A 13,265-nucleotide genomic window follows, 5' to 3' on the forward strand; every position below is an offset into this window, starting at 1 on the left:
CATCATCTAACCTCAAAAGTAAAAGTCTGTCATCACAAAAACCAAGGGAATCATCTATTTTTTCTTTGCCCCATAGTACTAAAATTTGGTCATGCCCAAAGTTCGGATTAGAAATTGTTTTTCAGTAAATAGGTATGTTTAATTCCAATTGCTATGACCTCAGGGACTCAGATTCATAGGATTTTAGATCTGAAAGAAATAGACTTGTCCTAGGGGGGCCAAATGACATTTATAAAGTCCAGTTACTCTGGCCATGCTGTAAAAACCCATGTTGATAGTCCCAGGAGGATGAAATGCCACGCGGAAAAGAAAAAAAAAAAAAAAAACAAAGAATGCCAAGGCTCTAGATGTGTAGAGGAAAAAGTGATCTTGGAAGTGGATTCTCCTCCCAACCAGTCCAGCTAAAACCAGGTGGATCAGAGATGAACGGCCAGACCAAGTCCTTCCCAAATCCTATCATGGGCAAAACAAAGAGGTTCTTACTGCACCGTTTTCAATGAGTAAAATGGTCCTTATTTCCTCCATCACATATTTGATGGTGAAATGTAGAAAACTTTTCCTTTAACATTAGGAATAAACCAAAGATGCTCACCACCAACAACACTGTATTAGCAGGGCTCATTTAAAAATCCTAAGAGTTAAGGGGCACCTGAGTGGCTCAGTTGGTTAAGCATCTGACTTCAGCTCAGGTCATGATCTCAAGACTCATCAATTCGAGCCCCATGTCAGGCTCTGTGCTGACAGCCCAGAGCCTGGAGCTTATTTCGGATTCTGTGTCTCCCTCTCTCTCTGCCCATCCCCCACTCACATTCTGCCTCTGTCTCCTTCAAAAAATAAATAAACATTAAATAAAACAAAAAATTGTAAGAATTATAATGATTAAAATTAAAAATTAAGACTCAGTATTCTCAGATGATACGATATTACATGTGGAAAAGAACCTTGCACATGAATTATTAAGACTACAGAGTAGACATAGAAGGTTAATAGATATAAGGCCAATAGGTAAAGCTCAATAAAATTTTCATATGCCAGTGATAAATAGCTTGAAAATAAAATTTTTAAGAAGATACATATACAGCAACATCATCAAATTTCAAATACATTAGAATGAACCTAACAAAAGTTGTGTAATACTTCTATGAAGAAATCTATAAATCTATAAAACATTATTGAAATAAATTAAAGAAGAGCTAAATAGGGGTACCTGCATGGCTCAGTCAGTTAAGCTTATGACTTAAGCTCGGATCATGATCTCACTATTCATGAGTTCAGGCCCTGCATCGGGCTCTGTGCTGGCAGCTCGGAGCCTGGAGCCTGCTTCAGATTCTGTGTCTCCCTCTCTCTCTGTCCCTCCCGTGCTCTTCTCTCTCTCTCTCTCTCTCTCTCTCTCTCTCTCTCTCTCTCAAAAATAAAATAAAATAAACATTAAAAAATTTTTTTAAAGAATAATTAAATAATTGGAAGGATATGCTATGTTCATTAATTAGTTTACAATGTTTGAGAATGGAAAGATGACTATGGTTAGTGTTTTTTATTTACTCTTAATTTTACTCTTTTATGGTCATAAGGATATTATCCTACCTTTTATTCTAGTACTTTCTTTGTCTGCCTTTCATATTAGATATACAATCTACTTGCAATTAATTTTTGATTATATTTCAAATAAAAGTAAAGTTTCATTTTTAAAATTAATAACCAATTGGCTCATTATCATTTACTGACAATACTGTCATTCCCCATTGGCTCCAACCATAAAGGAAAAGCTTCATAAGTGGGAACACACTGAAATTAAGAATTTCCACTCACCCAAAGACAACATTAGGGATTGTAAAAGCAAATGAATGAGAACAGAGTGCAATACGTATAACCCCTACAACCCCATACCAGCACGTGTAAAGAAGTCCTATAAATCAGTAAGAAACAAGCAAAAAAAAAACCCAAGAAAAAAATGGGAAAGACTTAATAGCCATTTTACAAAAAAGTATATCAATCAGCCAAATACATATGAAAAGGTGTTTAACCTCATTAACAATCAGGCCAATGCAAGGTAAAACTACCAAAATAATGAAATTTTAGGACTGACGATACCATGTATCAACATTGTAAAGCCAATGAAAAAACTCTCAAACCCTGCTATTGGGAGTACAAATTGGGGCAACCAACTGGAAAGCTGTTTAGCAATATCTGCCGAAGTTGATCACATGCACGGTCTTGGATCCATAAATTTTACTGTGAGGGGCACACGTGCCAGATGTGCAAGCAGAGGTACACAAAACACGGATAACAATGCTTCCAGGGGGCTTATGAAAATAGCCAAAATGCTGAAAATGACCCACATGTCCATCAACAGGAAAGTGGATAAGTTGTGTTATAATCATACAATGGAACACTCCGTAGCAATAAGAAGAAAAGAAAAGAAAAAACTACTTCTACACTCAGTCACATAATACTGAGGGAAAGAAGCCAGACACAAAATAATATAATCAGGCAAAACTAGGCCATAGTGTTTAGCAAAGGCCGTAGTGTTTAGCATAGTGTTCAGTGGGCCATAAAATTGTAAGGGAATGTAAGGAAGTAATGAGTGACCACAAATGGCAGGAGAGTGGTTACCTTTGGGGGGATGGCAGAGGTTTATTGGAAGGGGCACAAGAGAGCATTCTAAGCTTCTGACAGTATTCTACTTCTTGACTCAAGTAGTCTAGAATTTATGCTTTGGGAGAAATTACTGAAATATTAAAATTTGTTTGTACACTCCTCTGTATGTATATTTTATTTAACATAATGTATTTTATATCACAAAATAAAAGTCATTTTAAAAACCAAGATCTAACAATATGCATTTAAAAGAAGAAAAACAGAAAACAAAAGGATAGGGAAAGTTAAAAATAAAAATATGGAGACATTGGCGATATCCTGCCTGATATCCAGGCAAACATACACTCAAAGCAAGCTGTGGTAAAGATTTTAATATCTGAAAATAAAAAATTCATGTATACACACACACACACACACACACATATATATAATATATTTACCAGGCATTGCTAAACATATATACATATGTTTAATAGAAAAAGATGTTACAGACTAATAAAAAAACCAAAAATGGAATATATAACCTTCATAAACATATATTGCCTCAAAATACATCGAGCAACCACAACTCATAGAACTGGAAAAAAGAAGCAAATAATTTGGCAATTATGTAGTTGAAGATTACAGCACAAATCTCTCAGAAATCAGTGGCTTATACAGACAATAGGTAAACAGAAAAGCAGATGTAAATTTCAAATTAGTAAATTTGTAAATTAGCAAATTTCAGATACACAGAACTCTGTACTTGAGGAACAGAATACACACACTCATTTCCCTCATACATGGTATATTATCAAAAACTGACAAACTGATGTATTACAACAGAGGTCTTTATAAATTTCACAGAATCGATTTAACACGGATTATGTTCTCTGACTATAACGCATTAATTGTAGAAATTAATAGTGAAAACGTAGCTTTAAGATATCTATATGTCTGCTTTTCTTCATGGTGCTTTGGAGGTGGTAAGCTGCTTCAGGATGAAGTTGAACATCTCTTTCCCAGCTACTGACTGCCAGAAACTCATTGAAGTTTGCAATGAATGCAAACTTTGTACCTTTTGTGAGAAGCGTATGGCCAAAGAACTTGCTGCTGATGCTCTGGGTGAAGAATGGAAGGATTATGTGGCCTGAATCAGTGGTGACAATGACAAACAAGGCTTCCCCAGAAGTGGGGTATCTTGATCCATGGCTCTGACCTCCTACTGCTGAGTAAGGGGCATTCCTGCTCCAGACCAAGGAAGACTAGAGAAAGAAAAGTGCAAATCTGTCTGGGTTGCATTGTGGATGCCAAGCTCACTGTTCTCAACTTGGTCATTGTATAAAAAGGGAAGGACGATATTCCCGGACTCACTGATACTACTGTGCCTTGTCACCTGGGACCCAAAAGAGCAAGCAGAATCCACACCCTTCTCAATCTCTGTAAAGAAGATGAAGTGGGAGTGGTAGGGTGGCTCAGTCAGTTAAGCGTCCGACTTGGGCTCAGGTCATGATCTCACGGTTTGTGAGTTTGAGCCCCACATCCGGCTCACTGCTCTTCTCACAGAGCCCACTTCAGATCCACTGCCCCCCTCTCTGTTTTCACCCCCATCCCCCGCTCACATTCTTTTTTTTCTCAAAAAATAAATAAACATTAAAAAAAAGACAATGTCTGCAACTATGTTATGAGAAAGCCCCTAAACAAGGAAAGTAAGAAACCTGGAACCAAAGCACTCAAGATTCAGGGTCTTGTTTTTCCACGTGTCCTACAACACAAATGTGGGTGTATTGCTTTTAAGAAACAGCGTACTGAGAAAAATAAAGAAGAGGCTGCAGAATATGCTAAATTTTTGGCCAAGAGAATGAAGGAGGCCAAACAAAAATGCCAGGAACAGATTGCCAGGGAACAGACTGCTGTTCTCTCTGACAGCTTCTACATTCTAAGTCTGACTCTAGTCAAAAATGAGATTTTCTAAGAGCAACAGATAAATAAGATGAGACATCAAATCTCTAAAGAGATAGATAGATAGATAGATAGATAGATAAAATGTCTATGTGTCTGAAAACAAAATCTCACACTACTTCTAAAAACAATTTGAATCAAGAAGGAAATCAAATGGGAAATACTTAGAATTTATCACCACTGAAAACACTACACATCAAAATCTTTAGGAGGCACAACTGAAGCCTTTTTAGAGGAAAGCTGACACCTTAAATGCATTTATCAGAACACAAGAAGGAATGAAAACAAATGAGCTAAGGGCTCAACACATGAAACTAGAAAAACAGCAAAATAGCAAACCAAGGAAGAAATAGCAAAAATAAAGGCAGAACTCAATGAAATAGAAAAACATGGAGAAGACCAGTAAAACACAAAGCTAGTTCTTTGGACAAAAAGTAACAGAACTCCAGTGAGACGGATTAAAGGGGTAGAGGGTATTAGATACAAATAAAAACTTTTGAGTGACAGCTATCAACCTGTTAATTATTCAGCCTGAAATTAACTTCAAAAATTTCATTTGGATACAGGCAAACAGTTAAGAAGTCTAATATAGAGAGATTGCCTGACAACCCGTCTTACAACCTGCTCTCTTGAAAACGATAAAATATTTCTTTGCCCAAACCCAGCTTATTCGTTCATTCATTGGTCAGCAGGAGTAAAAATCTAATTAAAATTGGAAACAAATTATACAGAAAATCAGAAAAAAATTATTTTCCCCATACTTTTTTTCCGGGCAAAATTACCTAACATTTAAAACTTATTATAACATATAAGGACAATTATATACACTCAAAATTCAAAATCAAATTAGAAAACCACTGTAGTGTTTCATAGTCTGTGGCTTTCTTCCACCTACTCATCTTATCCCCTTTCAACACAGACCCCATTTCTCCAAGTTCACCAGACGGATCTTTTGTTTGTTTGTTTTTGACATTTATTAACGCTTGCCTGACCAGCTGGAACCGCCTCTTCCCCTCCATATGGCCCCACATCCCCCAAATAGGAGCAAGCATATGGCTTAGGTTTGCCACTCATTCACTCATTTATCGAATACTTCGTGGCTAACTATGTAGCACATGCAGTTTTAGAGCCCAAAGATACAGCACAGAGTAGATAAAAGCCCCTTGCCTTCACGGGGTTTACATTTCGTGGGGTTAGACAATTAACAGGATAAATAAGTAAAATAAATGGTATAATAGATGGAAATAAATGAAGAAAAATAAAATAGACACGAGTATTATAGAGGGATGTAATTTTAAATGCATGGATGGGAACAGTCTCCCTAAATAGGTGACATTTGAGTGAAGACCAGAATGAGATAAGGAAACAACCTGTGGGAATCCAAGAGCGGAGCAACCAGAGCACTGAATTGGGATTGAAAGGGCGTCTGGCATGTGTAAGGCCAGACACAAGGAGGCCAGCGAGGCAGAGGCATAGCGTAAGATGGGGGGAGGGTGGTAGGAGATAGGGGTGTAGGGATTATGGGAGGCCAGTTCCTGTGGATCGTGGGTGGTATTTCAAGCTACCGTTGAAGACTTTGGCTTCTCTTGAAGTGAAACAGGCAAGCTTTACAAAGTTTGATCCGACACACATGTGAACAGCTCTGACTGCAGCACCGAGAAGAGACTGAAAGAAGCAAAGACATAAACCGAGAGGTCAATTAAGAGGCTACTGCGGTAACCCAGGGAAGATAGGAGAATGCCTTGGACCTCAGAGAAGGGAGTAGAGGTGGTAAGAAATAAACGGGCCAAAGTATTTAACACCTTTGCCGCAAGGGCCAATTCAGAAAAGAGTAAATGAACTAAGGTTAGCCAGGAAATCCTGCCTGCAGCGTTGGGAAAGTCGCTTGTCATTTTTTCTGGGATTTGAGCCGTGAGGACCGTGCAAGCCTGGAGTTAGCAGTGGCCATCTTGGTGACCTGGTGGGAAGAATAAATGAGAAGAGAGCTTCCAGAGACGGGGAAAAAAGAAATCTTCCTGCGCCACAAAATGCTGAGCCAGACGTTTTTAAGAAGATGTACAGCTGAATATGATGAATATGACTTGTGGAATCTCAGAACTGCAAAGGCATACAAAGAATTCTAAAAGTTTACAGACAGGATAAAATGGTATTATCTACAAAGAAGCAAGAATAAGAATAACATCAGATTTCCAACAGGCAGCATGGAATGTTAAAGGGTATTGGAGCAATGCCTTCTAAGTTCTCAATCAAAATAAATGTGTACATAAAATTCTATAATTCAGACACACAATCAGTCATGAGGGTAAAATAAAGACATTTGCAGACATGTTTATTCCCCGTGTACCCAATATGAAAATATTGCTTGATAAAATACTTTGATAAATGGAAAAAGAAACTTAAGGAGAAAAATGAGATATAAGAAAGGAAAAAAAAAACCATGAGATTAAGATTCAGGAAAAGATGAGCATATAACGGAGGGAAAAAGTATAAAATAAATTAAGGACAATCTATTAAAACTGATCTAAAGTATAGTTCCTTATTTCCATACAATATCCCTTGTGCTGATTTTGCAATCAACCCTTACTGCATTTGGAGTCTCATTTAAGTTCTAGTTATGGTTTTATAGAAAAGAAAAAGAAATAATGAAGTATGATTGATAATACAAATGAAGCCTATAGATACATCGACATATGATGGCCATTTTTTCCATAGACATTTTTTTCACGGTTGATTACATCTATACCTTTACTAATTCCTTCTCAATAATCCTTATTTTATTTATTCCTGCCTAGAATTACCACATTAAAAATGTGAAATTAATTACTAAATTAATAAAAAGATGAAAATTACTTACCTACATAGAAAAACATAAAGAATTATGAATGTGACTGATTTCAAAAGGAAAATTGTTTTATAGAGATGCCTAATCCAAAACTCCAGCAGAATTCGTCAAAGAGAAAGTTATTGGTGCTTATTAAATCTAGGTTCTCTCTCCTCCCTCAGGCCCCAGGAAGACCACCAGCCCCAGGTTGTTGGGAAAGGCGGTGCGACTACCTCTGGCCCATGGGCTCTGAGTGGAGGTGATGGGCATCACTTCCAGTTTGGAGAAGAGTATGAGTGCTCCACATTCCTTTTCCCTGTCGTGGCAAACCCTGAAGCCATCTGCTGCCATGGTGGTGCCACAAGGAGATGGGACTTCCATCAGCTCGCCCCTCTAAGAGACCATGTGGAGAAGAAGGGCCTTCCCCTTCTCATGGGACTAGCGTGAATAAGAAATAAAAATTCCTTGTGGTAAGCCACTGAGGCTTCAAGGTTAATTTGCTACCACAGCATAGCCTAGGCGCCCCTGACAAGCACTCCTTGTGCCTTACTAATCATTTACAAAAGTCTTTGCTACATTTTTTAAGTTCTATTTAAATTCCTGGGTAAAGTAAATTGACATATACCCAAGGTTGTCAGTCCCTTTTATGAACACTTTAGTTGGAAAGTGGTTTTCTTAGGGAAGACATTGATATTTCAACGGAGCATAGTAAACAAATGAACTAATAAACAAATGAAATCTCTGGCAACCAGAATACTTTTGTTCCGTAAGTAAGCTTATTCCTCCTCCTTTCTACGCTCACTGTCCATAAACAATAAATGGAGAAGATTTCCTGAGAAAGTGACCCACTAATTTGTGGAAATAACCCCAAAAGACTGTGAGATTTTCAGCTAATAACTTCTCAGTTTGGGAATTGGGTTCTGTCCCTTAGAAAGCTGTATCTGTATTTTTGAACCAAAATATTAAAAAGCACAAATATTATTTAACCAGAAAAAATAATACCACAAATGTTAACCTGTTCTCTTGATAATTTGAAAAGTTTGTAGATTCTGTTTCAATCCTCTATACAAGTATTTTTTCAGCTAGCCAATTCTTTCTTTGTAATCCAGTGTCCCCATTCCTGGTCACATTGGTGTATTTTGTGCAAAAAAAAAAAAAAAAAAATTACAAGCCTTCAGAAGAAAACATATGTGGTCATCTATTCCTTAACTGCCAGCGCATAGGAATTTAATACAGAGTTTATTTTAAACTAAGCCAATAAATCCTTGGAGTCCAAGTTGTTTTTCCATTAGAGGTATGAAACTTGGCCCCACATGTTTCTGTTCTGGAAAAAGTCCACTGACGCTCTGAATCACCTGGTAACATAAATTAACATTAAGTAGGTCTTAGAACATAGCCTTCATAGGCACAGCAGGAAAAAAATGAATTGGAAAAAGATAACCTTACATTCAAAATGTATTCACTTCATACTTCACAATATTCGCTGCCCAGTAGGAATATGTCAAAATAATTAGACAAGCATTCTGTACTTAACAATTCCATGAAAAGTGTTGGTTGGAATGTAAAATGGTACAGCTGTTGTGAAAAACAATTTAAAATTTAAAACAGAATTAACATATGATCCACCAATTCCACTTCTGGGTATTTACCCATAAGTATTTTAAAAGCAGGGTCGCAATGAGATATTTATACATCTATGCTCACAGCAACATTATTCACAATAGCTAAAATGTGGAAGCAACCCAAGTGTCTATCAATAGATAAATGGATAAGCAAAATGTGGTATATACACACAAGGGAATATTATTTAGCCTTTTAAAGGAAGGAAATGTTGACATGTGCCAAAGCATGGATGAGCCCTGAGGGCATTAGGCTAAGTGAAATGAGCCAATCACAAAAAGAAAAATACTGTACAATTCCACTTACAGGAAGGACTTCCTAGCACGTCAAAATCTAAAGACAAAAAAATATAATGATGGTTGCCAGGGGCTGAGGGGAAGGGAAAAGAGGGGAAGAGAGTTATTGTTTAACGGGTGTAAAGTTTTAGTTCTACAAGATGAAAAGAGTTGCAGGGATGGATGGTGGTGATGGTTGCATGGTAACGTGAATGTGTTTAATACCACTGAATTTTACACTTAACAATGGCTCACACGGGGGCGTGCCTGGGTGGCTCAGTCAGTTAAGCATCCAACTCTTGGTTTTGGCTCAGGTCATAATCTCTATCCAGCACGGAGGCTACTTGGGATTCTCTCTCCCCCCCACCTTAGCCCCTCCCCTGCTCTCTCTCTCTCTCTCTCTCTCTCTCTCTCTTTTTCTCTCTCTCTCAAAATAAATAAATAAACTTTAAAAATGGCTCACACAGTAAATTTTATGGCTCACACAGTACATTTTATGGTATGGGTATTTTACCACAATTTTAAAAAGTGAAGAAAAATTCTATGAAGAACTAAAAATAATCACGGAACCAGAAATGTAGGCATGTGAAAATGAGAATTAAATGTGAACTGCCTACTCTCATTACACACTTGGACTGAGAATTATGCCTTTACTATATCTGAGTGACTATAAAATCGCTTGATGACGATAGTAAAGATGAAAATTATTACTGTGCTTTTGCATCAAGTTGGAAGACATTGTATTACCCTAGTAGCTGTTCAAGACTTTCTCTTAGGTAAACATCTAGCTTTGCTAGAGAAATAATAATTTTTCTATTATTAATAAGCCCCTTTGTTGTAAAATCTTACGTCCGGAAGTGTTTAAATGCATGCAGAAAGGCCTATGTAAGGCAATGAAAGGAAGATGGAAAATTGGGCCCAGAAAATGAGGAAAAATGGTGTGACGGAAGTGACATCCACAATGTTGGGGTAAGTAGAAATTAATCAACAGTCTGAGCTTTGTCTTCACGTTGGCTTCAGGTAGAACCAAGACAGCATCAAGAAACTTGAAGAGGTTGGTTGCTAGAAACTCATAGAAATCATTGTCAGATGTATTGTACTCTTATGCATCATAAATCTGGGGGATTAGTGACAACTGTGTAAGTATCTCCAAGAGGCACAGATGCCCCAGCTGATGACAGTATCATTCATTCATTACTATCAACTAACATTTGTTGAATGTCTATATACTATCTGTTGTTCCAAGAGCTATAGTCATATTAATTCATTAAATCCTTGCATCAGCTTTATGAGGTACTATTACTGTCTCCGTTCAACATGTGAGGAAAGTGAGGCACATAAATGTTAAGTAAAATGACCAAGGTCACATAGGTCGTGTCAGAGACGAGATCAAACCCAGGCCGTCTGAGTTCAGAGACTATCATTTTCACCACTATACTCTGTCTCTGATTTTGTTCAGAGCAAGAATTTCTATAATCCTTAGCAAAACTGAGATTACCTAATGTGGTCATTGGCTAAGTATCATCATCCATAAGAATTATCAAATTTTACATTACAAGAGACCAGAGAGTTCATCTAACCTGGTCTTTCTACCAACACAGGGTTCCCTCATAACATACCTTTTTCTGATAACAAGCTGGGCTCTTTCCGGTTACCTTTCATAATGAGGAGGCCCCTGATCTAAGGATCAGAAATGTTTTGCTAGAAAAAGTACTTGGTAATTGACAACTTCTAGAGATGGTAAAATCTACCATTTTTTTCAACACCTTCTGGTAACTAGTTTGTAAATCATCAATGAAAAATGTATGCATAAAAAGTATCCCTTAAAATTCCTCAACAAAATATTGAATGATGGCCAATAAAGCATTCTTTACCATAGAAGGCAACGTGAGAGTTTTCTTGACCTGAATCACATAATGTGTCTCGTGAATAAATATATATCTTAAGTACACACAAGTTGAAACAATAAGACTTTATGTGTTTGAAGACATCTAAACAGTAAACATATGCACCAAAACTAATTTTTTGTCAGTGACTTGGACAACAAGAACAATGGGTTTTAACAATTATAGGTGGAAAAGAGAGGGAGATTGTCACCAAAATGAATGATGGTGACTAATGGGTCATGGGTAGCAATGTTTCAAAGACAGTTGCAATATAATTGGGAGTGGTAGAAAATATGTACCAGGGTCAATAGTGATCATTCTTGTTATGGTTTGGCTAATAGAACAATAATAGTTAAATTCATTTATTAATATTTTCTGAAAAATTACCAAACTTTCAGTTATATCCATAGAGTCACACACCAAAACAATGTGTCCTTGATAGATAGCTCTGAAAAGAATGCTTCCCATGCATTCCCCAGCAAGTTTAGAACTGTATTTCATCTTTAAAAAGGAATTAAGCCAAACAAGAGATGGATGTCTTAGGAGCAAAGAAATACAATAATTCTTTTAAAATTATTTTATAAATATAAAATCAAAGGAAAAATGAGAACTACACACATATTCAAATAACTAGATCCATTAGTGCCTAGATCCATTAGTGATGAACTTTAAAGGCAAGAACATCTTAAGATTATCTTACTTTTATAATTATTAAATATAAATATTTTATTTGAATCAGTAGTAAATTTAGATCGGTAAATGCCTCATTTTCTAGATCATTCAACTTGCACTTGAGCATCTAAACACATACTTGCTTATAAAGTAGGTTCTTCACACAATTATACATCTATGGTACTTTGGTAGTTATGGTATGTTCCTGACCACCAAGGAGATCAAAAAAGATCATTCCATATATAAATTGCTTTACTAAAAAATCCTCCCACTGAGGGGCACCTGGGTGGCTCAGTTGGTTAAGCGTCCAACTTTAGCTCAGGTCATGATCTCACACTCTGTGAGTTCAAGGCCCGTGTCGGGCTCTGTGCTGACCGCTCAGAGCCTGGAGCCTGCTTCAGATTCTGTGTCTCCCTCTCTCTCTGCCCCTCCCCTGCTCATGCTCTGTCTCTCTCTGCCTCAAAAATAAATAAAAACATTAAAAAAAATTTTTTTAAATAAAAAAAAAAAACCCTCCCACCGAAAAGCAATTACCACCATGAATCCACTTTCAAGGGAAATCCAGAGGACCAAAGATGAGTGGTTATTCATTAATACTATTAGCTTCCCTCTGCATTAATATCAGGCAAAGCATAAATATTGGCTGTTACAGGAAAATAAACACAGACTATTACAGTTTGGTTCACAAATTAGAATAACAAAGTAGAGTACAGGCCCTTCAGTTCATAAAAGTCACTAAAAGAAAGAATTCGTTTTGAGGAATTTTCAATTACATACCAAAAAGCTGTGAGTGTCCTCGTTCCAGCCCTCTTGCCTCTGATCTGTACAAGAAAAAGACAAGAAAGGGGTCATAATATTTCTGCCTGGACCCAACTGCCTAGGAGGAAGTCAGAATCCTATTACATCCAAGAAGAGGTAACAAAATAATAACTCACTCATCAGAATAACTATCCAAATAAAAAATGAGACAAAAAGTTCCATCTCCCCAAAAAGAACAAGACCTAGGTAGTAAACTAGCAGGAAAATCATTAAACTGAGATCCCCTGGAACTGAATGTTTTCTAAAAGATAAAGTGAAAATAATGTTCAAATCCCTTTGAACACTCCTCAAGATATATTTTTACTTTGCTTTTAAGTATCTTGAAAGATGTGCACATGGATTTAGAACTTCCATCTGTTTTCCTGGAATTCTGTCAGTGGGAAAATGTTTCATATTAGTAATAATCATCCCACTCATTGCCTAAATCGTAAGTTTTTTAAAGTACAGGTTTTTGTAAGACTTCATTTTTTAGAGCAGTTTTAGGTTTACAGTAAAACTGAGAGGAGGGAACAGAGATGTCCCCTATGTCCCCTGCCTGCACATGTACATAGTCTCCCCCATTATTAACATCATTCACCAGAACAGTATATATTTTTTTTACCAAGGATAAACCTACACTGACACATCATAATT

General features: G+C 36.9%; 1 protein-coding gene and 1 pseudogene across 1 annotated transcript in view; one reads left to right on the top strand and one right to left on the bottom strand.

Annotated features, from left to right (window-relative positions):
• IPCEF1 (interaction protein for cytohesin exchange factors 1) overlaps positions 1-13,265 on the bottom strand; it is a 181,890-nt gene that overhangs the window by 112,115 nt on the left and 56,510 nt on the right. The window contains exon 3 of the mRNA XM_047858607.1: positions 12,591-12,634. The gene's annotated coding sequence lies outside the window, so the exon portion shown is untranslated. The remainder of the gene's footprint in view (positions 1-12,590; positions 12,635-13,265) is intronic.
• Positions 3,579-4,542, top strand: LOC125165563 (40S ribosomal protein S6-like; annotated as a pseudogene).

The sequence above is a fragment of the Prionailurus viverrinus genome, chromosome B2 (assembly GCF_022837055.1).
Source record: "Prionailurus viverrinus isolate Anna chromosome B2, UM_Priviv_1.0, whole genome shotgun sequence".
Lineage (NCBI taxonomy): Eukaryota > Metazoa > Chordata > Mammalia > Carnivora > Felidae > Prionailurus > Prionailurus viverrinus.